This window comes from Protopterus annectens, chromosome 8.part0, assembly GCF_019279795.1.
Source record: "Protopterus annectens isolate FY-2018-M chromosome 8.part0, PAN1.0, whole genome shotgun sequence".
In the NCBI taxonomy this organism is placed as follows: Eukaryota; Metazoa; Chordata; order Ceratodontiformes; family Protopteridae; genus Protopterus; species Protopterus annectens.
In genome coordinates, this window is record NC_056741.1 from 872,589,167 (window position 1) to 872,616,215 (window position 27,049).

At 41.1% G+C, this 27,049-nt stretch overlaps 1 protein-coding gene across 5 annotated transcripts in view; it reads right to left on the reverse strand.

Annotated features, from left to right (window-relative positions):
• Positions 1 to 6,803: 6,803 nt before the first annotated feature.
• CXXC1 (CXXC finger protein 1) overlaps positions 6,804 to 27,049 on the reverse strand; it is a 1,961,705-nt gene continuing 1,941,459 nt past the window's right edge. For all 5 annotated transcript variants that reach the window (XM_044080389.1, XM_044080388.1, XM_044080386.1 and 2 more), the window contains one exon: positions 6,804 to 7,541. The gene's annotated coding sequence lies outside the window, so the exon portion shown is untranslated. The remainder of the gene's footprint in view (positions 7,542 to 27,049) is intronic.

The following is a 27,049-nucleotide window of genomic DNA, read 5'->3' on the forward strand; positions in this document are numbered from 1 at the left end:
CAAGTGGTAATACTTGGTGAAGGTATGTACAGAGCTCCTGGTAGCAGCTTCTAGGATGTCTCTGGTAGGGACTCCTCTGAGAAAGGCTGCAGGGGTAAATGCAGCCCTGGTGGAATGTGATCTTATCCCCTGTGGGGTAGGTTTTACATGGTGCTTGTAGCAGAAATGAATGCAATGGGCTATTCATTTGGAAATGGTTTGCTTTGAAATGGCCTTCCCTTCTGCCCCTGAAGCAAAGCCAACTAGCAGCTGTTCAGATTTTCTGAGAGGCTAAGTCCTGTCAAAATAAAATCTAAGTTGTCTGTGCATGTCCAGAGAGTGCAGTATTCTTTCCCCTTTGTTTTGTGGATTAGGGAAAAAAGTAGGCAAATTAATGGGCTGATTTAGGGCCACACTAGACACCACCTTGGGCATAAAGGAAGGACTGGTCCTGAGGGAAACCCTGTCTACATGGAAGATAATGAAGGGTTCCACTGTCATGAGGGCCTGTAATTCAGACACTCTTCTTGCTGAAGTGATGGCTAGAAGGAAGGCTGTTTTCCAAGAAAGGAATTTCAACTCTGCTGCTACAGCTGGCTCAAAGGGGAGGAGAGTGAGCTTTTCCAATACAAAGTTAAGGTCCCAGGCTGGAGTAGGGGCTCTCCTGGGGGGGGTTCTTAAATTTTTGGCCCCTCTAAGGAAATGTTTTAGCAGGGATGCGAGAAGAGGGGTGGCTCAGCATTATAATGTACTGAAATGGCAGAGGCATGAATTTTAATTGACAAAAAGGGTAGGCCCTTGTGGAGCATTTCTGTTACGTACTGAAGATTATGAGGTAAGTTGGGCACCGTTGTGCCCATCCCCTGAGTCTGGCTCCAGGAACAGTATCTTTTACACTTTTCGGCATAGGATTTTCTAGCACTAGGACTTCTTGCTTCCAGAATGACATCCAGCACCTGCTTACTGAGGGATGCTATTGGAGATCTCAAGGAATTAGCCAGGCTGCAAGGTTCAGGGTTTGAAGCTGAGGGTGCAAAATCTGGCCCGCCTGCTGGGACAGCAGGAATGGGTCTGAGGCAGGTGCTGTGGTTCCAGCAGTGTCATACTGCGCAACAGGGGATACCAGTGCTGGCGTGGCCAGTCTGGTGCAATTAGTATTGTCCTTGGCTTGTCCTGTTTGATCTTTAGTAGAACCTTCGAGAGGAGAGTCAGAGGGGGAAAGGCATAAACCAAGAGGCTTTCCCAAGTAAAGGACAGGGCATCCACTTTCCAAGCTTGACTGTGGGGAGTCCTTGTGCAGAATTTGTCCAATTGGTAGTTCTGAGGGGAGGCAAAGAGGTCTACCTCTGGAGTCCCCCATTTGTTCCTCAAGAGGTTGAATATTTTTGGTTCTAGTTTCCATTCATGTGGGTCCATGAGATTTCTACTTGTCGTCTGCCAGTGAATTTAGCTTGCCTGGCAGGAACTGAGCTTGTAGGTGCACTTGGTAGCTCAAGGCTGTGTTCCACAGAGCCATGGCCAGTCTGCAGAGACGGTACGAGTGGGATCCCCCCTTGCTTATTTATGAACCACATAACTGTGGAGTTGTCTGTCTTTACTGATAGTTGTCCTGGAAGAATGAGGTCTTTAAAGGCTGTCAGGGAATTCTGTACAGCTAACATTTCTTTCTGACTGATATGCATATTTGTCTCGGGTTCCATTTGTATTGAATGCACTGCCCTGCCAAGTGAGTCCACCATGCATAGTCTGATGTGTCTGTTAGGGTTTGGGAGGCAGGGGGTAGAGTGAAAGGGAGCCCCTTGTTGTGGTAGCAGGCCTCTGCCCACCAAAGGAATTCCATCTTTACACAAGGAATGATAGGAATCATTGATTCCAGGTCCTGAGAATGCTGACACTATAGGCTTTTTAGATACCATTGTAGTTTCCTCATATGCAGTCTTGCATATGGAATTAGCAGAATGCAAGAGGCCATGAACCCCAGGGCTTGCAGAATTTTCCTTGCAGACAGCTGGGGTTTTGTGGCCAATAGTTTGAAGTAGGTTGTCAAATAAACTTGTTTCTCCGGAATGAGAAAACCATCTGGGAAGTTGTGTTCAAGCTTGCTCCCAGGAATACAATCTGTTGGCAGGGTACTAGGTGAGATTTTTTTTCATTTATTTATTCAGTGAGGTCAAAAGTTTCTTTATGAATGCCAGAAGTTGTAATAGCAAGTCCTGGCTTTCTGCCTGAATCGGACAATCATCCAAGTATGGGTATTGTTTGTCTTTTCAGCTTTTCCCAGTTAGGGGTTGCCACAGCAGAACTCCGGTCCGCTAATGATTGGCAGCATATTTTTATGGTGCTGTTTTGCCAGCCCGACGCCCAACCTTCAGCGAAGGCACGCCCATTCACTCATGTCTTTCAGAGGCCACTCAACCGTGGGGAGGACATGCAAACTCCACACAGAAGGCACTCCAGCCAAGAATCGAACATTTCTCTGCTTGCAAAATGCAATGGCTGGAACTAGACACTTTGTGAATACCCTGGGCGCAGTAGATAAGCCAAAGGGAAGTGCAGAGAACTGATAGTGCATGGAGCCTGCCCTGAAGTGTACATATTTCCTGCAAGATTCCCTTATTGGAATGTGCAAGTAAGCTTCCTTTAAGTCTAAGGTTGCCAGCCAGGCATTTTTGCCTAGCATAGGAAGAAGCTGTTGAAGTGTTAGCATTCTGAATTTTGGGATTACCAGAAAGGTGTTTAGGATAGAGAGGTCCAGGATAGGATGCCAGGAGCTGTCTTTTCTGGGTACCAGGAAAAGTCTTGAATAAAAACCTTGTCCCCTTTGTTCTGCTGGGGCAGGCTGAATAGCCCTGATACTTAGAAGAGAGAGAGAGAACCTGCTGTTGGGCCTCCGCCCATTGATTTGGGGGTAGGTGTGGCCAACTGTTTGGGGTTGGTAGTGTGTGGAAGTGCAATCTGTATCCTTGGGAAACTATGTTCAAAAACCATTTGTCTTGGGTAACGAGTTCCCAGTTTTTTGCATGCAGGGCGAGCTTTCCTCCTAAGGGAGCAGGCACTTCAGCAGGGCTTGGAAGGGTTAAGGTTAAGGCATTGTGCCATTTTTCCTTGGGGGGGTTGGGCTTACTACTCCCTGCTTTGGAAGTGGGAGCCCCCCACTGCTTAGGCATGTGTGCAGCCTGAGACTGTAACCTAGGTGGTCTGCTGTTCCTGGGTTTGGATTGAGAAGGCATGGAAGAGATTGGAAAAGACCAGGTCTTTGAAGGCCAATGCCTACTAAATCTGGGAGGCTGTACTTGTAGGAAATCTTTAACAGTTTGCCTAGATTTAGCTTTTTCCTCCATCCTTTTGAGGACTTCTTCTGCTTTGTTGCCAAAAAGGCGGTCTTGGTTTAAGGGAGCATCCAGTAATTTAGCTTTAACATGATCTGGTAAGTTTTGCTCCTTAAGCCAAGCATGCCTTCTAAGTACAGACCCAGTGACAGCAGCCTTGCAAGATGCTTCCAAAGTGCCAAAACCACATTGCAAAGTATGTTTACCAACTTGTTCTGCAGAATGCATTAAATCCTGTAATTCTTTGTGTTCAGCACAGTTAGGAATCAACATCATTTTCTGTTCAAGTAGTCCCATAATATGCTGGTGATACTTTAACATATGAAACTGGCAATTTAAAGCCCTAATGGCCAAAGTAGCAGAAGTGTATACCTCCTTACCCCATCTGTCTAAGGCTCTCGAATCTCTATCAGAAGGGGTAGGATTTTTGGCAGCAGTATCCTTAATGCCTTTAGGTCCTTAGGAAATGGTCTCTGGATCTGCAGTAGGATTTTTGAAGAGGAACTTGAGAGAGTCAGGTACTCTGTAATACCTGTCAGGTTTGCTGGGAGCTGGAGGTAAAGTGTCTGGAGAAAGGCTAGATTCCAAGAAAGCATCATCTACAATGTCCAGAACAGGAGGGATAGCTAAAGGCCTGTGTTGAGGAAGGAGTAAGAATTCCCTAAACCTCTTTTTGGAGTCAGAGTAATCCTGGCTTTCCCAGCGGAAATGCTCCCTAAGAGTGTGCAAGGTTTCACCAAAAGAAAAATCTTCTGGAGGGGAAGCAGAGGGAATGGAATCCTCTGCATCAGAATCCTTATAGGTAGATAAGGGAAATCCTGGTAATCAGAAAAACAGAAATATCAGATTCCCAATCAGAAGAATCAGAAGAAAAATCAGTTCTAGGTCTCTTAGAGGGGGAAGGCTGGCTTTCCCTAAATAAGGTAATAAGGTCTTCAGCCATTCTAAGCATTTGTTTTTAGGCATATGGGCCTGAGCCCGTGGTTTGGACGTCGGTTTTCTAGGCGTGGTGCGAGTTTTAGGCCTGGCTGAAGACGATGGCGTCGGTTTAAAATGCAAGTCTGTAGGCCTGAATACACCCTCAGAAGCCAGTGCCTGCACAACGACCACGGACTCATCCAACGTAGAGACATCTGCAGGTTCCATAGTCGAAGAAGCATCTCGCGGCATACCAGACTCCAAATGGGTCTCAGTAGAGGCCTGCGAATCTGAAGTAGCGGATATCAGGGGCTGCGAAAGCATCTCACTGAGTACCGGTGGGCTGGCAACTAGCTTAATGGAAGCGTCGTCAACAGTTTTGGACCTATGCGGTCTGTCTCTGACTTTACCCTTACGTTTTTTCGGAAGATCGGTAGTCAGATGGCTTAACAAAGTAAATTCGGAGTACTGAGACAGAGTACGAAAATAATTTGCTGCAAAGATAGCCCGATGATGAATAGTTCGTGGGTTGAACAAGGCACAAAACCGACAGCGAGGGACGTCGTGGTCTGGGCCTAAACAGGGGATGCAGTACGAATGAAAATCTTTATGAGGTATTTGCTTTCCACAAGTAAGACAATTGTTAACTTTTACTGACATCGGATGGAGCTGGAAAAAGGATTCCCCAATGGGGTACTTATCTTTTTTGAAGACTTCGGGTCTGAAACTCGAAAACGAAAATTTCAGGAGTCGGCCGACTGGCACTTGAGAATTGCTTCTGCTTTGGGCACCGCACGGCAAGAAAGGCTGATGTAATGGCGTCGGCTGCATGTTTTAAACCCCTGATGACATGACATCATGGAAGAAGAGACAGCATCCGACACAGGAATCTGAAGACTCTGGTGTTCAGGCCGGCTGAGGGCTACCTGCAGGCAGATAAACCAAATGTGATGACTGTAACAGTGAAACACGAAGAACATCAATGAGTGAAGTTGCTAGGGAACTCTTGTGAACATGTACAACAACCAAAGCCAACTAGCCATAGTCACTTAAATGGCCACAGTAATTAGAGATTAAGAAAATAGTTGAAGTTACAGATGATCCCACCATATAATCCTCTGGTAGTAAAATGACCAAGTCCAAATGCAGGCTCCCCTAGACAGGGAGAGTTGGGTACAACAGATGAGCACCACAGAGTGACAGAATATAGGACACTGCTCTGAAACTATAAAGACTTCCTTCTTTCCTGGGAGAAGGCAGCTGAGGTGTGGACATTTTTATCTGATCATGTGCCATGCACTACTAAGGAGGACTAGATGCTACAAGTGACACTACATGAAACTTACGGCTGGTGGGAGGCTTGAGAATGTGTTTCTTCCCCTTATTAAACTCTTGCCATTTTCTTTGGAGCACTTCTCTCTCGCTCTCTCCGTTTCTATGTTTCTCTCCTTCTTAGACATGTTTTGCTTTGAAGTGGTACAATCCTTATCAGATGACACCTGAAAAGGCTGGGCAGCTAACATGAACTGCTTCATTAACAACTTATCTGCTCACACTTCTTAAGAAATCAGTTCTGACAATGGCATACAGCATTGTTGAACCCTGCACAAACTGGCAGGCACTAACATTGCAATAGTACAGGCAAAGCGGATAGAACTATGAATATGACTGCTGCAAAGTAACCTGCCTGGTTTGACAGACAGGATAAAGGAAACTGGAAGCATTTAAATCCAAATAAGAAATTGCTTTACAAGAGTTTGAACTTGTTCCTGCATTCCAGGAAAAAGAAAGCAGGGATGATCTTTATCCATACCACATCTATAAGCCAGTGAGTGACAGTTCATGACAGAGCCTACATAGAGTGCTAGCAAAAGTAACTACTAAGCTATTATAGTGTTTAGGAGGTAAGTCCTCTGATATTCTGCATCCAGAGCATACAGAAGTAGGATCATATAGTTTAAAAATCAGTACTCTTGTATGGTATCAGATGGATCAAGATGACTTTTCTCAGGATGACATTAGCATGTAGCAAACATCTAAAATGTATTTTTAAAGAAGTTTTTTTATTTATTTTTATTTATTTAACATTTGTTAACCAGGAAAGTCCGACTTGGAACGAAGCCAATTTTCAGCAGAGGCCCGGGGAGAAATGCTCCATACCCATGTCTTTGTAACATGGGAGGAAACCAGAGTACAAGGAGGAAACCCACACGAACGCAGGGAAGACATGCAGACTCCGCACAGAAGGCACCCCAGCCGAGAATCTAACCGGAAAACCTCTTGCTGTGAGGTGACAACGCTACTGCTGCACCACTGCACCGTCCTAAAATTATGCAAAGTGAAACCCTTTTCAAATACATGCACATGTATAACAATTTATAAAACAGCAGCTGCTTTTTAAAATAAGTTCTTTACGATGGCCAGAAGGACCCACATCTGAAAAACATCAAATCACCCTCCTTGAACACTATGGCATCCAGAACTAGTAGCTCAACTCTTACATACTCTTAAATTGCCTCTGAAAATGTTACTTATGGCTTCAGTGGTATTTACCTGTGTAAAAAAAATTTAGAACAGAACACTTTACTAATTTTATTCTTTAAACAAAAGAACATTAGAATATAATTGCATTGTTTTAATTAATTGAGAAGGTCTACTCCTCGCCAGATACTAATTTAAAAGGGCTAGCTTTGAATCTACAAAATAGGACTTGCATCTAGAAAAAAAATTACAATAAAAGTTTATCAACATTTTTTGCTTGGATCCAACAAGTTTACTGAAAATCACACACTTGCATTTTCTGACAATCTGTTACTGGAACAGAAATATCACTGGCCATTGTTACCAATGTAGTGGTGATTTACAATAAAACATCTGCAAGGTAGCTGTTGTATTATACTTATAAGTAGGAATGCTGAAGTCCACAACATTTCTTCACTTCATAGAGGAAAAAATGCAGGTTTTGCTCCACCCACAGAAAATGCAGTGATTGAGTTTCTTTTACCACTTGTCAGAAATATGTAATCCAGGTTTCCTTTGGGAGATGCATGGTTCTATACACAAAAAAGTATATATACATATACACATGCACACACACGCACACACACCTTCTCTCCCTCTCTCTCACACATATACATAAATATACAAAAAGTAGATGTAGTACACAGTGTTTTCATTATATAAAAAAATGTGAAGGACCATCCTGGTTGTCATCGCCTTCAGTAAAGTTATAAAAAGCCAGTAGTCCAATAATACTTTTATACTTAAAATGGCATTTGCCAAGAAACTCTGTTCTCTGCACTTCCATGATGGTATCTGTTGAGGGAAAAAAAACATGATTAGCACCATATCTTTAACAGTCCAGATAAGATCATTGCAAGTACAAAACAGTCACAAAGAGGAATGACAGCAAATTTTCCTCAGAAAGACTACAAACATTTAACAGACATACGGCAGAAAGTGTTGGTTGTGAAGGCTGCTAAGCACCTGTTATTTTTCAGTAGCAGTGGTAATGAGTTAGTAGTTAAAGGCACCACCAAGTAAACAGCATGCTGCCTTACAAATCTGTCAGTGCTGATGTGTTTTGACTGTAATGGTTAATGTACTACAAAGGACATACTCAGTCCTTCTAACAGTAAAAATACACATTCATGTGTTTATTCTAGGTTATCAGTTTGCACATTATTACAAGTCTAGCTAATAACCAAAGATCAGAATCAAACCTTGTACTTTGCATCTTTGAGGTAAATACCTTAATCATTATGCCAACCCCTCCCCCCTAACTAGAAGACAGAGTTAAAACTTTTATCTGTGAAGTTAAGACCTCAACCATTGTACCAATCCACACCCTTCATTACCATAGTAGCTGCTATCCAGACATGGCTTCAGGCCAGTTTGAGTGAGGCTGACAGGAATGACTATCCCAAGTACAGCTCAACTGCAGGTGGCAAGGTAGCAGAATTTTGTTATATAAAAGTACTTTCAGAGATGTTTAACACGAGACAGACTGGGTATGGCCACAGTGACATCACAACTGGGCAAGGCTGCAAATGGCATCACAACTGGGTGTCACCAAGAATTATCTAATCTGAGAATGTATCTTAAAAAAAATGACACTGTAAAACTTAGAAGGCACTCTAATTACTACACTAATAGAGAAAACCATGAAGAGAAAAAATCTAAACCTTCCACGCTAACAGTTCCTAGCTAGAATGCTGCAGGTAAACTTTGAGAAAAAAATGTACTGTTTGGTACATCACCTAAAATGCAAACCAGTTCTGGTAGTTAAAAAAACAAAAAAATCATCTCAAACCAGCTGGTTTCTAAAACATTTGATTATTATTTGGGAATGCTCATGGATCCATTCATCTCTTTTAAACACATATTAAGATGCTGCAAATAAACTAGGAAACAATTTTATACCTTTAAGTGTCTCAAATCACATCCATTTGGTTTGATGAAAATGGATTTACAAAAAAAAAGTCAAGAGGAGAAAGACAAATATCATACGGGACCACATTCTAGAATAGTACAAGTGCCCATTAGGTGCTTTTTCTTTGTTCCTGAGAACTAGCAAAATCAGCGTGCACATGCTTCCTGGGGCCTGGAGGTGTAGACAGGCATACAAAATGTTAACAAAACTTATGTACTTACCATGATGTTAGATCTATGTTGTCATAATCCATTAATTCCTCTACATATAGGTATCAGATCCGTCTTCAGCTGCTTCAAAGCTTAGGATCTGTTGTTCAGGCTTCTCCCCTACCCATAATTCCCCTGCATCACAGGCGCTACATCAAATCAGGTTTGCCTGCCTAAAAACAACCTGACCAAGGTCTTAACCAATATATGAGTCAGAGAGAGAGAAATTAGGGGGCGGCAGTAGCTAAACTCCAAGATCCAAGGCAAAGTCAGTCAGGTCTCTTATAAGTGACATTTGCGGAGGAGAAAATATCACCTGAATAAAACTAAGACAGCAAGGGGGATGGAAGGAGGGTAACAGATGAATGGACAGAATACAACACATTTCTAATGTTATGTATTGTATCTGATGTAGTCTTTCCATCTGTTACTCTACATATGGAGCAAAGTCCCCAGCTACTTGAACACTTGCATGCCATCAAGGGAGGATACTTGTGTGTACAGTTAATGTAAAATGAATGTGTGCACTTTGACCAGGTAGCAGCAGCACAGATATCATTGATGGGGATACTGAAGAAGGCTGTAAATGGGGCCACTGACCTAGTTGAAAGAGTTTTAGGTTTTGAAGCCAAGGACAGAGCTTTCTGCTGATATACAAAAAATATACATTGAATCAGCCATCTAGACAAGGAAATCTTTGATACTGCTTGTCCCAATTTAGTCTTTACAAATGAAATAAACAGTTGCTCAAATTTTCTGATTGAGGCAGATTGATGCAAATAAACTCAATTGATGATGAACGTCCACCAAATGCAAGGTGTGTTCACCCTTGTTGGAGAAGTTTGGAATGAATACTGGCAAATTTATGGCCTGGAAGACACAGGATTCTGACACCACCTTTGGGAGAAAATGTGGATTTGTCCTCAAACTATTAAAAAAAAAACAAGTGTTTTGAAGAAAGCACTTGCAACTCAGAAATCCTTCTTGCAGAGGTTATGGTCAACAAAAATACGGTTTTCCATGACAGGTACATCAAATCAACTCTAGCAGGAGGTTAAAAAGGGTGTTTTATCAAGGACTGTAAGACAACTCAATATCCCAAACTGAAACTGGAAAAAGGCTTCACACAATCTGAGAGAAGCTAAGCTGCAGGACTGTGGTGTCTTTCCCCTACGTGAAAGGCAGAAATTGCTACCAGTTGTACTTTGATAGTAGAGTAGCTTGCTTTCCTAGAAAAATATGAGCCAAAAAAATCCAAAATTACAGAAAGAAGAGCTGAAAATGGGTCAAGGTCTTTTTCTGATACTCAAACAGAAAATCATTTTCCATTTGCTTTTGTATATATTCCTAGTAGAAGGTTTATGTGAGGAAGACAAAATGTGAACAATGGAAGGGAAAAGCCTGGACTGTCAAATCTCTGGAAATGGAGAAACCATGCAGTTGCTCTGAGTGTCCGTATAGCTAGATGAGGCTCTCCAGATGGGTGAGATATCAAAGCTGGATCAGAGCCAAAGTCCCAAGGTGGTTGGATTAGATGAGACTAGAGAAAGGGAAACCATACCTGTCGAGGTCAATGAGGATGACAGAAGCCTTCAGCAGCATTGCTCACTGCAGAAACTTTCAGATGAGGGGAAAAGGCAGAAAGAAGTCCTAGGGGCCAAGAGTGCAACACAATATCCCTGGGTGACCCCCCCCCCCTGAGTGGGGAATCAGAGAAAAAAATCATTGCATTTTGTGTTCCTAGTACAAGCAAAGAGATCACAATAAGGATGCCCCAATGGCTGAAAATTTGCTCTGCTGCAGGGGTATTGAGGGACCACTCATGAAGTAGTAGAACAGATCTACTCAACCTGTTTGCTAGAATGTTGGATTTCCACAGGATGTACATTGCTACCAGAAGCAGTGCGAAGATATTTTCCACTGCCATACTCTCAAGGCCTCTCTCACAAAGGGTAAGATCTGGTTCCTCCATGCTTGTTGATATACCAAACGAAAGTCATTTGTTTGTTTGAATGGAAATCACATCCAAGGGGAGAGCACCCTGAAATGGCTGCAACTCTAGGAGGACTGCTCTTGTCTACAAGATACTGATATGTAGGCTGGCCTCTAGCGGAGACCACATGTCCTGGACTGTCGTCCTTACGTAATGTCCCTCACCTTAATAAGGAAGCGTCCGTAGTCACTGTGGCCTGCAGAGTAAGAAGAATAAAAAGCCATCCCTCTTCAAGGAGAGGGGTAGTCAACCACCAACGAATGTGGTGTCTGAAAATGTTTGTGAGAATGATCAGAAGACTCACTGATTGATGCCTGATGGACCACTGTACTGAAAATGTCCACTGAAGTATTTTCATGTAAAACCAGACTAAAATGACGAGATTAATGACAGCAGTCACAGAAACTAGAAGACAGAGAACAAGCTTGGCCTGTGGTTTCTTTTCAGCTTGTGAATGTAAAGAAAGGATGTGTGACTGAGGAAGCTATGCAGTGAGTGCTGTTGTGTCTAGATGAGCTCTGTTAAATTCTAGAGACTGAGTTGTCTGTATTTTGAAATTTCTGAAAATTTGCTGTAATTCTAAGATTGCTACACAGACAGACAAAGGAATCGCTGGCCAGTAGGTATAAATCCCTGAATGGGGCTGTTATGAGCCAGTCATCCAGATAAGGAAACACTCAGAATCCCTGCAGTCATAGGTGAGCTGCCACTACTGCCATACACTTGGAGAACACCCAAGGAGCTGTGATGAGACCAAAGGAAAGAGCTCTGAACTGGTAACTGGCTCCCAGACAAAAGAAAAGATACTTCCTGGAGCACCTGTCTATTTTGATGTACTAGTACACATCCCTTAAAATCTACGAAGCACATCCAGTCATTCTTCTTCAGGACAGAAGGAGTGACTGAACTGTGACCATCCAGAACTTGGTTTGAACAATGGGATTTGTTCAGTCGACTTTTTTTGGCACTAAAAAGCATCTTGACTAAGTTCCAGATCCTCTCTTGTCTTGTGAGACCTCTTGGATGACTCAATTTTTTATAAGCTTCTCTATTTCTGAAGCTGCAAATTATCTTTGCAAAGTAGGGATGTCAGGAATTTTCTTTTGAAGTGGGGGAGAACAGAAGAATGGTACTGAAACAGCCTATGGTAATTATTCTCTGCACCCACCTGGAGTGATGGATGTTCAGGCCATGGGATGGACAGACAAGCACCCCCCCATCTGCCTCCAGAGGAGGACAGCCAGGTAACCTTTCAGGAGTGTTGAAAGGGCCTCTCTGAGAATGGCCCTCTGAAGTCCTAATTCTGAGGACCACCACCTCTGCCCTCTCAGGCAATGTCCATTGTTACAGGAAAATTTCCCTCTCTGCCATGGGGATCTTTGCCTCTAGTAGAGTCCGATGAAAATTCGTGAGATATTTCTGAACCATATTCTCTTCCCTGCTTTCTGATTCCTGGAGAAGGTCTGCTGGGGAGTTGAGAATTTGATCCCTATGGCAGACAGGGATTTACCATCCTGTTTAATCCAGGAGATAGTTTCTTTAACTTTTGGACCAAACATGGTTGATCCGTCATAAGGTGCATTAATGAAGGATATCTTGAAGTGCTCACTAAAGTCACAAAGCCACATCCAAGCATGCAGGCATGGTTTCTGTTGGAAATACCTGTGCCAACCACTTTAGATGCCCCCTCTTTGGCATAAGACACAAGGCGCATAGAAGCAGTGGACAGGGATATGAAGGCAGTCATCTGGGAATCAAGGGTATTCTTTTGATCTGCAGAAAAGGTCCCTGAGAGACAAGTGGAGGTCTCTTTAATCAAATCCCTCTGAAGATGTGTAAACTGTGCCAAGAAATTAACCGTCCTCATCAAGAAAGTGGATGAGGCATATACACACTTCCCAAACCTATCCAAGGCTCGAGATCCTCTATTCGGCAGATGGACAGAGGTGCTCTCCTCTGCAAATTCCTTCTTGGTTCCTACCACCACCACCATGGAATTCACTGCCGGGCTCTTGCTCCAATGTGGACGATCTTTTGAGACAACCAAAAAGTTATCTGGCTTCTTGGCGATAGGCTCAGCTTTATCAGGCTCCTTCCACACCTGGGAATGAGAAATGATCTCAAAAACAAACCACGTGTAATCACAAGGTCAAGGCTTTAATGACAAAGCTTTCGGACATAATCCTTCATCAGTATAACAAATCAAGTTAAGAACACAATTAAATATATGACATAAAACAATCACATAGCTAATGAGAATGTTAAGATAATTAAAAGTTACTTCAAACACATTTGTTTAAACTTTAAAACTGGTTTTAGAGAGACCATTTTATTTATATCAGGAGCGTGGCCAGTGTTTAAATGCAAAATCTACTCACATTCCTTCATTTCCAGTTTGTGATTTAAGTCACCACTTCTTGGGTCTCTAAAAACCATATCTAAAACTCTAAAAGTAAACACGAGCGTCACCATTATGTTTGAAATGCTGAGCTAGAGAATTAGTCATAATTCCCCTATTTATTTCAGATTTATGTTCTACCATTCTCTCCCTCAATTTGCGAGTTGATTTCCCCACATAAAATGCAGAGCAGGCTCTACAAGTAGCCAAATATACAATGTTACTAGTATTACAAGTGGCATAACATTTCATTTTATATTTGTAACAGGATGTGTAAAACAATGTTCCTTATTTATGTTTGGACAACATGAACAATTGAAACAGGGAACAGTACCTTGCTTACTTGATATTATCCCTATCTGCTGAACAAAATCCTTATAACAAAGTCGTCTTTTCAAATTAGGACAGTTTTTATAGGAGAGGAGAGTAGTTAATATATTGAGCCAATTCAGGGAAAGACAATAGAATACACCAATTTCTCTACCCACAGCCAACACTACCCAAAATGTATATAGGCCAGAACCAAAAGTCTTGAAGAAAACAAATTCCTCCCTAGACAGTGTTTGGGAAGACCAACCCCCCTCCTTTTCCGTTTAAGTAGTTCACGGATGTCTCCTTTGGATGAGACATTAAACTGAGGTCCCATCTGCTTGAGTTGGTGGTACCTCAGGTGGATATAAAAAAGATCCCACAACACTGATTGAAAAGAGTAGGGGTCCTTTATTTTCAATTTTTATGTGAAAGCTTATATGCACAACTTATTTACAAAATCTACATACTTATCTGTGCTTATTTACAAAGTTAAATTATATACACATTCTTAAACATGCGTACATTTTTCCCATTTTAACTTATTTATACATTATCACTTAACTTAGAAAGTACAACTGTGTACACTTATACCATAAATGTAGATGTTAGAGTGTATTCATTGCTGCAGTCCTGACTTGTGGGATTTCCTGCTGTGGAAGCCTGAGGCCGGCCTGACTACCAGAGTAAAACTCTCCCTCCTCCTAAGGCTGGAGGATGTACTATCCAATGTCAGTACACTTGGGTATAAAGGGAGCCAGCAGATGCCATGACATCAGTTTTTTTTTTTTTGCCCCCTAGAAGGTAAGAGTCCCCAGGATGAACCATAACTAAGGGTCCAAGGCAGAAACTGGGCCCTGCAGTGAGAACACTCAGGGGTCCTCTGGTTAGTGAAGAAGACAGAAGTACAACACTACTGTAGGCAAAGGGGGGAAGGAGGGAGGGAAAGAAGACTGCAGCAGTGAATAGACTTGAATATCTACATTTACGGAAAGTATACACAACTGTACTATGTTTTTCTGTTTCACTATTGCAGTCCTATTTTGTGGGGTGATTACCAAAGCTGACATGAGGGTGGAAGAAAGATTATGGGGAAGACAGGATGGCAGTGGCAAATCCTGCTCTAGACTTGGAGAAGGCTGTTAAGTGGTCATGTTTGGTAAAGGTATGCACGGATGACCGGGTAGCAACTTCCAAAATGTCTTTGGTATGGACTCCTTTCAGGAAGGTAGCAGAGATAGCAGTGATCCCAGTAGAATGAGTCATGACAGCTTCTGGTGGCTTTTTACCTTTTACCATGCTGGCTGTTAACAAAAGGAAATACAGTGAAGAGACTGTCTGTTTGAAATCTGTTTTCCCTTCAGTGCCAATGGCAAAGGACACAGAGGTGGTCCGATTTTCTGAAAGATTTAGTTCTGTCAAGACAGTAGCAGAGTTGTGTATGCACATCCAAGGAGTGAAGGATTCTTTCCCCCTAGTTCTGGGGACTGGGGAAGAAGGTGGGCAAGTATACAGCTTGTTTCAAGGATATGTCCATGACCACCTTGTGCATAAAGCATGGATTAGTTCTGAGTGATACTCTGGGTGGAATATGAGAAATGGTTCCACTGCCATGAGAGCTTGCAGCTCAGAGACCCTCCTAGCTGAGGTGATAGCCAGTATAAGGGCAGACTTCCCAGTCAAGGATTTTAATTCAGCAGAAGCTGCCAGTTCAAAGGGGGTAGTGTCATTTTTTCCAGAACAAAACTGAGGTCTCATGGAGGTGTGGGTTGTTTCCTGGAGGTCTGATGTGAATCACTCCCCTAAGGAAATGTTTTAGCAGGGGGTGGGAAAAGATAGGAGGGAGAATAGGTATTGTGGGCTGAAATGGCAGAGGATGGAATTTTGATGGAAGAAAAGGATAGGCCTTTGTCAACCAGGTAACCTAAAATGGTGAGATACTGTCGGAGTTAGGACTGAGGACTTGCTGCTAGCACTGGAGAATCTTTTTCCCTAGGCTGGGTATGATTTCCTAGCACTAGGCTTTCTAGCATCCTTGACAATGTCTTATACTTGCTTGCTTAGGATATGCTCAGAGGAGGATGTTGGAGGATTATCCAGGCTGAGAATCTGCAGGTTGGGATGCGTAAACCTCACCTTCTCCTGTGTCAGAAGATCTACTCTGAGGTAACTGTCATGGATTTTCATTGGTTAAACTTAGTAGCAGATGACACCAGTGCTGCCTGGGCCAGTCTTGGGCTATCAGAATGACCCTTGGGCCTTCTTCCCTAATTTATAGGAGGACCCGAGGAAGAAGAGGTGGGGGGGATGCATAAAGGAAAAGGTGGCTCCAAAGGAAGGAGAAAGCATCTGTCCTTCAGGCTGTGGGTAGTTTACTCCTGGAACAGAATCTTTAAGTTGAGTATTTTCTTTGGTGTCAACGAGGTCTACCTGTAGGGGATCCCCATTTCTGGATTATGCTGAGAAATGTTTCCTGATGCAAAAGCCAGTTGTGGGGATCCATCAACTTCCTGCTGAGATAATCTGCTGAAGTGTTTTGAGCCCCTGGAAGGTATTGTGCCATGAGGTGCAACCCCAGAGAGTGAGCTGTCTCCCAGACCTGCACAGCTAGTCAACAAAGAGGGTAAGAGCAAGTGCCTCCTTCTTTATGCACCACATGAGTGTGGTGATGTCTGTTTTGACTAGCAGGACCCCTGGTTTCCATTTTTCTTTGAAAACTACTAGGCCCTTTTGAACTGCCATCAGTTCTTTCCAATTTATGTGCTTATCTCTGACCTGAATTTCCCATCTACCTTGGGATTAAAGGTGTTGGAAATGGTCCCCCCAGGCTGTCTCTGAAGCATATGTGGCTAAAGTTTGGCCCCGAGGGGTGAACCCAAAGGGAAGACACAGGTTCTGGGCATATGCCCGTGTCCACCATGCAAACTCCTCCTTGAGGCAAGGGATCAACTAAATTTCTGTCTCCACGGACTGTAAGTGCTGGCACCACAGACTCTTGAGGTACCACTGGAGCTTTCTCGTACATAGTCTGGCCAGAGGGATCGTGAGGATACAAGATGCCATGTAGCCTAATGCTCTGAGGAATTCCCTGGCTGACAGGCACTGTCTCTGCATAATGGTTTGGAAGTACTGAGTCAGGAAGGAGACCTTTTCTGGAGGGAGGAATCCAGAACAACCCGAAGAAAAACTATCCTGGTGGATGGATCTGTGCTGGACTTACGAAGATTTATGGTGAACCCCAAGGAGTTAAGGAGGTACTGAGTGAAGGCCAGACCCTTGAGGATCTTTGACCGACTCATGGCTTGTATAAGGCAATCTAGATGGGGTAAATTTGGATCCCTTTTGTTCTGCAGAAGGCGATCACTGTAGCTAAACAATTTGTGAAGACCCTGGGATCAGCAGACAAGCCAAAGGGCAGTGCAGAGAATTGAAAGTGACTGGCACCTGCTCTGAAACATAGAAAACATCTGCTAGATTCCTCTATAGGCATGTGCAAGTAAGCATCTTTTAGGTCCAGGGTGACCATTAAGGCCTCAGGGGCTATGATGGGTAGATGTTTTTGAAGAGTCAACATTTTGAATTTTGGTACCAGCAGGGACTGATTGAGAGTGGGCAGGTCTAGAATATGGCACCAAGAGCCTTCTTTTCTGGGAACTAGGAATACTCTGGAATAGAATCTCCTCCCTCTTTGGTGTTCTGGTACTGTTTCCACTGAGCCCTGTGAGCACAGGTTGTGAATTTGAGAAAAGGCCTCTGTTCTTTCCTTTTGTGGAATATCCAGGTAACCAGAGTATCTTAATGGCTATTTTAAAGTGAGCCTGTAACCATTTCAGATATCATTCAGAGCTCACTTTGTCTGAAATAATGAGGGACCAATTTTCTTTGAAAAGGGATATCCTTCCTCCGATCTTTTCTGGAGAGGGTCGGGGCAGAGGAGGGGGAAGGAAGAGACACTGCTGCTCTCTGTCAGAGCTCTGTGGCCTAGAAATCCCCTGACTGAGGATTTCCAAGGACCACTACCTGGGCCTTTGTGATTGATGCTGCCTTTTAGGTCCTTCCCTTTGCCGTTTCTTTTGCCTGCTTTTTGATTGAGACGGAAAGGACCAGTGTTTAGTGGGAAAATTCTTACTAAATCTAAGATGCTGAACTTGGAAGAAGGCTTTGACATTCTGCATAGATTATGTTTTATCTTCCATCTCTTTTGGCCCAAAGAGGAAGTCCTTATCCAGGGGGTGCATCCAGAAGGTTGGATTTGATATGGTCTGGTAGGGTCTGTTCCATAAGCCAAGCATGCCTTCTAATGAAGGAAGCAGGTACTGCAGCTTGGCTAGAGGGCTCCACAGCATCAAAGCCAGAGTGCAATGTATGTTTAACCACCTGGGAGCTGGCACGACAAAGGTCCAACAATTCTGTGGAATTGTTCTGCTCCTCCAGGGAGGACATTTGATTGCTTTATTTGATCTAAACTAGTTTGTTGGTATTTTTATCATATGAAACTGGAAGTTAAGGGTCCTAATGGCTGGAGTAGCAGAAGTGTAAACTTATTTTTTACCAAACCTATCAAGGGCCGTGCTTTCTTTGTCAGCAGGTAAAGAGTATTTTGAAGGGCTGGCTCTTGCTCCCTTGGGTCCTGGAGTGATGACCTCTGGGTCAGCACAGGAATTTTTGAAGAGGAATTTATGCGAGTCCAGCACCATGTAAAACCTGTCTGATTTTTGAGGGACTGGAGGTAGAGAATTTGGATTCAGGGAAAAACCCATAAAAACATCCTCAACCACCTCCAATACAAGAGGAATAGCCAAAGGTTTGTGTTCCAGGAGGTCAAGGAACACCCTAACGCCCTTTTTAGATTGTGGGTATTCCTATGCCTCCCACTGGAAATGTTCCCTCATGGCATGGAGCATTTCCCCAAAAGTGATGTCTACAGGAGGCAAAGCTGAATCCAAATTCTCTTCAGAATCCAAATCTTCAAAAGTAGTATGGAAGGGTCTCACCTCAAAGACAGACTCCTCCTAGCCAGAATCCTCATCTGAATCAGGAGGTTCAGAGAAAGCTTTAGGGGTAGGATCCCTCTTCCTTTTCCCTGGAGAAGACTCCAAAGAGTGTTGTCTATCTTTGACTAAGGAGATAAGTTCCTCAGCTAATCTGACCAGGTCTTGCTGATATCATTGTGCATGGGAGCCGGTAGGCCCTAGGCATATGACCTCAGGTAGAACCCTTCTTAGAGGTATCTCTGGCCTTGGGACTAGGTACATCTGCAATCCTGATGCCAGTCTCTTTGTAATACAGAACCAATGCAGGCTGATACCTCAAAGGAATGTCGCCAGTAAAAGATTGCTTGTCAGAAGCCGATGTCTGCTAAGCAACTCCAGACCTGCCCGATGAACTGAATGCCAAGGCCTATGCAGAAGTTGAGGGACCAGACGGCATGTCGGACTTTGTACAGGTCTAGACAGAGGCCTGTGCCACCACTTTGGTCACAGAAGGGGGCTCCAAAAGCACCTCTCCTCAGCAATAACGAGGCTTGGAGGACTGGCAGACGAGGAACGGTTGTCATCTGAGGCCCTAAGCTTGGGTCTTTTTTCCTTGCCCTTCCTATGCTTAGGCAGCTCAACCTTGGGATGATCAGCGGACATCAGTGAATGATGCAAAGTAGATGGTAGACTGAGATGTCTCGCTATAATTTCGGCCATACGCCTGATAGTTCTACAGATGAAATGGGCACAAAAACGGCAATTAGGGATATCGTGATCAGGGCATAGACAAGTGATACACAACGTATGAAAGTCTCGGTGTGGGATTTGCTTACCACAGATCAGACAATTGTTAACCTTACATAACATGGGTTAAAGCAAGAAAAAATAAAGTTCCCCACTGGGAATTTTACTTTTAGATGACTTCTCTCTGGTGCAGATCGACCAACACACAAACACTGCCTCAGATTCTGATGGCAAGAAAAGACTGATGTCATGGTGTCAGCAGGCCCCCTTTATACTCAAGCATACTGATCTCAGACAGGACATCTGTCAGCCTTGGGAAGGACATTTTTACACTGGTAGTCAGGCCAGTCAAGGTATTCCATAGCAGGAAATTCCAGAAGTCAGGACTGCAACAGTGAAACATGAAAAACATCCCTACTCATTTTTCCATAACCAGCATCTAATATTTTTCAATGTTGCTGACAAAAAACATTTTCCATTACACATTATTTCTTTCATTCTCTCATTCCAAATTACTCATATTACATAAAACATTTTTTTCCAATTCTTGATCTCCATATTTATATCACGAACTTTAAAATATTAAAAAAAGTTTTCATCATATAATTTATTCCACAATTACTTTACTCTCTTGCATTTCAAAAAAACTTGTGCAGTGTTTTATTTTCTTCTTCACCAGAATATAAACATCATTTTTGCTTTTCTTTTTACATGACACATTACCTTTTACCAGAATTTTTTTTCATTTTAAATCTCCATAAGAAATCTTGACATTCTACTTTTTTACTACACTATCCATTGTTTTCTTTAAATGCTTTAATCATTTCTTGTGATGATTCTTCCATGGGTTAATATAATACTGTCTCATATTTTTACACCATGTGTTTTGATCATCTTCTACGTCATTAATTTTCCACATTGTTATATTTTGTCGATAATTTTCTACTGAAACTTTTTTCTCATTTTTTTATTGCTTTTCATTGCTTTTCTAAACTCCTGATACTTGTATCTGAACACTTTTGAAACGTATTTCTCATTTTTGTCATTTATCCACTGCAATACTTTATATAAGTTCATAGATACTGAACAACTGGATTTAGCAAACCTAATACTCCTTTCTTTCTATTCATTTATAGAATTCCCACTTTAATTGGATTTAGTCTTGAACTCCAAATGAATGAAAAATACTTCTAACAACAGCTTTTTACACATTATTGGAATTATAAATATACTTAACAGATACATTCATACTGATGGGTAAACTTACTTATTTTCCCATCAATACTGAATTTATCAAATTAACCTTTTCTTGTAAGCCAATCTATATGTTTTCCCTAACATACAGATTTCTCTTTAATTCATTTAATAATGTATCCCATCTTGTATTATATAATTCTTTACCAAAGTTTACGCCCAGAACATCAAAATCATTTGTTGCAAAGTGAATATCTGCTATTATTTCATTATCTCTCTTACATTTACTTTTATCTTTATTTAACTTCAAACCAATTTATTTTAAACAGTCAATTACACAAAATATAGATTATCTCACCCTTACTCTGTTTTGGTTATTATATCATCTGCTTCAGAATTTCTACATCCTTTAACAACATATATTTTATAGTATTCATTTTTGTGCTAACTTCCCTAGATAAAACATTCACGACTAGAGCAAAACAAAATGCTGCTCAAAGATCATCACTGGCTTACACCTTTGCTCATCTTCATTCCTTTGCTTAACCATTCAATTACCAAAATCCTTACTTTATTATATCTATAAGCTGTCATGCAAACATGTCTCATTTTGATGCCAAAATTATAACCTTTCATTAAATCCCAAATCATGTTCACATGAATAAAATTATTTATTAATATCAGCTACCATAAGTTTTGAACTTTGCTTTCTTTCTAAAATATCAAACATCTCTCATATGATCATTAGCAATTCTTGACAGCTTTGTCTTTTTATGCTAAACAAACTCTCTTCCATACTATAATTCATTGCAGTTTCAAGTCTTTTTTATTATTTTCATAAATATCTTATAATCTCAAATTCTTTTATCTTCTTTTTCTCCCATTTTCCATATACAGTGGATATAAAAAGTATACACACCTCTGTTAAAATGCAGGTTTTTGTGATACAAAAAAAAAATCATTTCAAAACTATTCCCATCTTTAATTTGACCTATAACCTGTACAATTCAACTGAAAAACAAACAAATCTGTTAGGGGAAAAATATAAAAAATAAAAAATGTACAGTAAGCTGGTTGCGTAAGTTTGCACACCCTTAAACTAATACTTTGTTGAAGCACCTTTTGATTTAATTACAGCATACAGTCTTCTTGGGTACACACGTACCATCAATTAAAGAGACTCTGACTAACCCCAAGTAAGTTCAGCTGTCCTAGTAGGATTTTCCTGACATTTACTCAGTTGCCTGCGACAGCAAAAGCCATGGTTCGCAGAGAGTTTACAAAGCATCAAAGGGATCTCATTGTTGGTATCAGTCAGGAGAAGGGTACAAAAAATGTCCACAGCATTGGATATACCATGGAACACAGTGAAGACAGTCATCAAAAAGTGGAGAAAGGGGGAGGAGCCTAGATGGCTAACCGAGAGCAGTGAATTTTGAGAGCTCCAAAAACTAGTATAATAATATAGGAAAAATGTATTATTTTCAAGTTTAAAACATCAGAAACCTATAAACTACTAAACTACATAAATATCAATTTTGGCGGAGATATACAAAAGTTTTTCCTGTTAAGTAACTTGGAGATGTACTGAGTCACTAAATATGAACAACTCAAGGAATTCTCATCCAGATGCTGCTTTGAAAAAAGAACTACAATTGATGACATCTACCTTACAGGAACTATCTTTGAAGATGGATGGCTTTAAAAATGACTTAAAAAACCTCAAATTACATTCTCAAAAACAGACTGACACTCTTAAGGAACTATTACAGCAACACCATGCAAAAATAACAAATATAGAGACTTCTTTAAATGAAATTGAAGGGATACTCAAGGAGGAAGAATTCCAAAAATAATTTCTGCTTAAACAGAATACATGGCTGCTTAACAAAATACATGACTTAGAAAACAGGGGAAGGAGAAACAACATAAGGATCTTTGGTCTGCCTGAAAACACTGAAGGAGAAGACATTATTTCATTCTTAACAACCTGGACTCCTTAATTTTTAGATTTGAAAGAGGGACTTTCATTTGGGCTTGAAAGGGCGCATAGAGCACTGAAGAAACCTGCTTCTAACTCAACAAATAATACACCTAGAGCCATAGTTATAAAATTTCTTTCATTTCTGGACAAGAAACTAATATTAAAATATTTTTGGAGAAAATCACCCTTAAATACAATCAAAGTCTGATAAGGTATGACAATGATTATTCTAGACTATAGACTATACTAGAACAAAGGAAAAAAGTCTGGCCAATAATAAAACTGTTGAAACAAAACAACATTAAAGCACAGCTGGCCTTTCCAGCCAAGATAAACATACTTTTTGCCAATAAGATGAGAACTTTTAATGACTTAGAAGTTACTATTTTCATCAAAATCAACAACATAGTGTATATCCCAGATGAAATGGAATGGATGGCCCCTACTCTTAAAAGAATAAAAGAAACAAATCCTAGGACTGATGTCAGAAAGAAGAAACAAAAAAACTGATTCCAAGATAGCTGTCCCAAAAAATAACTCTTACAACTATATCTCTCAAAGTATCAACTGATATGGTACATCACTTGTCATCTGTTTTTATTTAAAAAAGGAGGGTTTCTTAAACAACTGAGAAACAGTAATGATTTAGTCAGAATGTCCAAACAGTCCAGTAATTCTTCACAAACAAAGGTAGGTCAAGATGGGTTACTATTTACATTATATATAAGCCAAACAAAACAACATACAGTATAAACAGAGAAGTTTATATTCCCCTACTTGAACTCAACGAATACTTCTCTTGTTCATTTTTCATTGTTTTTACTTATAATAATTTAAGTAATTAATCAACTAATTCAACAGGTACCATTCATCAGAGTTCAGACTCAAATGTAACAAATTAACATCATATATAATAGCAGTAACAGTAAAAAATATAGGAAGAGGATCACCAAAGGAACACTGCAGCACTAAATCCATAAAATTTATTGAAAAAAGTTAAGCGCTTTCATCAAAATCACAAGACTTCATCAGAACAAAAACAAACAGAAAATGTCATATTTAAATACCTTAACCCTTACAGCCATTGGTTGACAAAGCAAACATCATTTCCTGTAAAATAATTAAGCAGTTTAAAAAGACAGTAACACATAATCACAGTAACTGCCCACTACAACACACCAATTGCCACCTACCAACCACATAGACATTAATGTATTGTGTATTGAAGTATGATTTAAAACAAAGATCTTGAATAAAATCACATAAAAAAGCTGATTTTAGTTTTAATACACAACTAATGGATAACTTGTCATTGAGACCAGGTGGTTGACATGCATTTAATTTAATCTGCCACTTGAGCTCTAAATATTCAAGGAAGTCATCATCGGGCCCCCCTCATGGATCCAGGTCTACTTGTTCAAGTACAAACAATTTAAAATAATGTGTCGGATGTACCTTTACATGCTTAAATAAAGCACTGGTTTCTTTGTTTTTTAGTATATCACAGTTGTGTTGATAAATTCTTTGTCTGAGGGCTCTGATTCTCTTCACCACATAGCACCCCTCACATACCATACAGGTTGCAACATATACCACTCCCTTGGTGCAACAATAACACTTCTTAACAGTAGTAATTTTACCATAGTTCCTGACTCTAATGGAATCAGTGTCCAATATATAGGGGCAATGTCCACACCTCCCACATTTAAAAGTTCCACCAAGGCCTGCCTTTAACATTTTCCTCTCCACCAGGCCTTTCAAGGAGGTGCCCTTTTTGTATACCGCAAGAGGTCCCCCCCCCCAACCTTTTGTTGATCTTCTCATCCAAACAAAAAACGGTCCAAAAATCATAAATGATGCTTCTAATGTTAAAAAAAATCCCTGGTGAAGGGCAAGGCACATGCCCTAGTAAAACTGTAAGTTTTTACCAAACCAGAGGTTCTATTCAAACCTTCAGGTTTCTCCAAGAGTGTAGAATAAATACCCCCAGCTCTTTTTGATTTGACTTCTTCAGCTAGGTCATTGACAAAGCAGTAACAGTAGAGTGTTTTGAAAAAAAAGCTGTCATGGAGGCTAATGCCTTCTTTAGTTAAAGTATGATTTAGAAATGTCATGTATATCCTGGTTGAATAATAATAGCAAGCTCTTAGTACAAATGTCATCATTATTCTATCTAAATATAGTTAATATCAATTATGGCTGGTACCACAGCTACGAGTGCTGTTTGATCAATCCTGATATGATGTGTGTGGATGCAACTGTGTCTGGCAGCTACTACAAATGTCATTATTATTCTGTCTAAACATAGTTAATATAAATTATGGCAGGTATCATAGCTTTGAGTCCTGTTTGATCAATCCTGATATGGTGTGCATGTATGCAGCTGTGTCTGGCAGCTAGTACAAATGTCATTATTACTCTAAACATACTTAATATCAATTATGGCAGGTATCATGGCTTCGAGTGCTGTTTGATTAAGCCTGACATAGTGTATGTGGATGCAGCTGTGTCTGGCAGCTGCTGTGTGCTGCCGTTTTAGTATCTGGGAGGCTGTGAGTTGCGGCTTGTGATCGAGGTTTACTGATGCCCGTGTATTAGAAAGAGACAGTTTGGTGTTTTAGCCTGGATCCAGGGGAGGGGGTGGTGGATAGAACTGTGGTTTGGGATATTTTGGCAGAGGGTGTTTTGTTTGTGCGTCTGCTGAGTGAGAGGTGGGAGGGCTGGAGGAGTGTGCTGTCTCTTGTTGTGGCGGCTTGTTGGGAAATTTTTTTTTTTTTGATCTGTTTGCTCTCTGCTCTTTTCCTGGCTGCTGCCTCGCTGAAAGGGAGGGAATTTAGACTTGAAGTTGAAGTGAAGTGAATCTTTGCATCAGGTGCATTGCGAGCCTCTGAGATGCAGTGCACAGACACATTAACAGAAACAGATGCTCCCAGGTTGCTATGGTAACGGAGACAGCGTGACGATAATGCTTAACGGCTCTGAGGAGCCTCAGAGATGATTCTCGGCAATGATGTTTTTGGTTTTAAAAAAATATATAATAAAACGGCTGTTTTAAACCACATTTACACATATTGATGGTCTCCCAACACTTTGTTTAGCTCATTAAGTTGATTCTTGATAAAAAAAAAAAAAAACACTCAGTAGTTATGTAATGTATAATTTTAGTAAATCTAGACATAAAATATAAAATCATCATATAAGATGAAGCAGTCCGCTGAATTTAGATATTAAAGACAGGATTTAATAACATGGGCTTGTGTATAACAACACTACTGTCTTAACTTGTCATAAATGACATACACTACGTTGAACATCAAGGGGAAGCATGATGGATTTTCTTAAATAAGTAAATATGTATAACAAATCATGTAATTGCTTTAACTTGAATTGTAGTTTTTGTAACCCATCTTGACCATATATAATACGTAAGCAGTTACCAAGGTAACTACTGATCTGAAATTGTAAATCTTTATTTATTCTTTACAGTTAGGACCTCGGTTCCGTCCTTGGAAAAGATATGGCAGTTTCCCAACTCGCGCAAGCCAAAAACTCTCAGCTAAGAACCTACCCACAATGCCCCTCTCCTAGATACTCCAGATCTCATTTGCCACGTTCCTAGTCAGACATGTTAGCCATCTCTCTCAAGCTAAGTAGTAATTTGTTTTTTATGACCGTACATTTCTAAATTTTTAGTCAAGTTGGTCTTTTATCACTGTCGCCTATAACCTAGGCCTATTTCCTACCCTTTTTCTTGGTAATTTAATTTTTTACCTTTTTTGACTGTCCCTCTCTCCTGTCTTTGACAGGCTCCTTTTACTAGTGGTATTCCTTAACATAACTCCACTGCTATTACTTCCTTAAATTGTTTCTGCAGGATAGTACTGTTTCATTTACCATGTCAGACAAAGTTAAGTTGGGTTTTAAACAGTGTGACAAGTGTGGATGTAAGATGCCTAACTCAGATACACATGTTCGTTGTGTCTACTGTTTCGGCATGGATCATTTGAAAGCTGATTGTGACATTTGCGCTGGTTTTTCTAATCGGAGATTAGCAAAACGTAAGAACAAACTTATTTTAAAAGGTTTACTCAAGATACCTTTCTCGGAGGCTCTATCTGGGTCGGACATCTCAGCCCCTCCTAAGACCAAAAAATATAAGGAAAAACAGAGTCACTCAGTTCCTGCATCTCCATCAGTTACGGAACTGAGTCGGCTCCGTGCTTCACCGGCGCCCTCGGCACAGACCTCTTCGGCACCAAGATCTGTGTCCTCTCCCTCGGTGCCAACCATGGTATTCACTCCTATCTCGGTTCCAAACACAGCACCACTGACTTCAGTGCCATCTTTGGCTCCTACATTGGCTCCGATGTCTGTTCATGCCTCAGCTCCATCCCTGTTCACGTTGCCGACATTCTCCTCGGCTCCATGGGTTCCGATGACTGTACATACCTTAGCACCATCCCTGTCCATGGTGCCGACAGTTTCCTCTGCTCCATGGGCTCCAATGACTGTACATGCCTCGGCACCATCCCTGTTCACAGTGCCGACAGCTTCATGGGCTCCAATGACTGTACATGCCTTGGC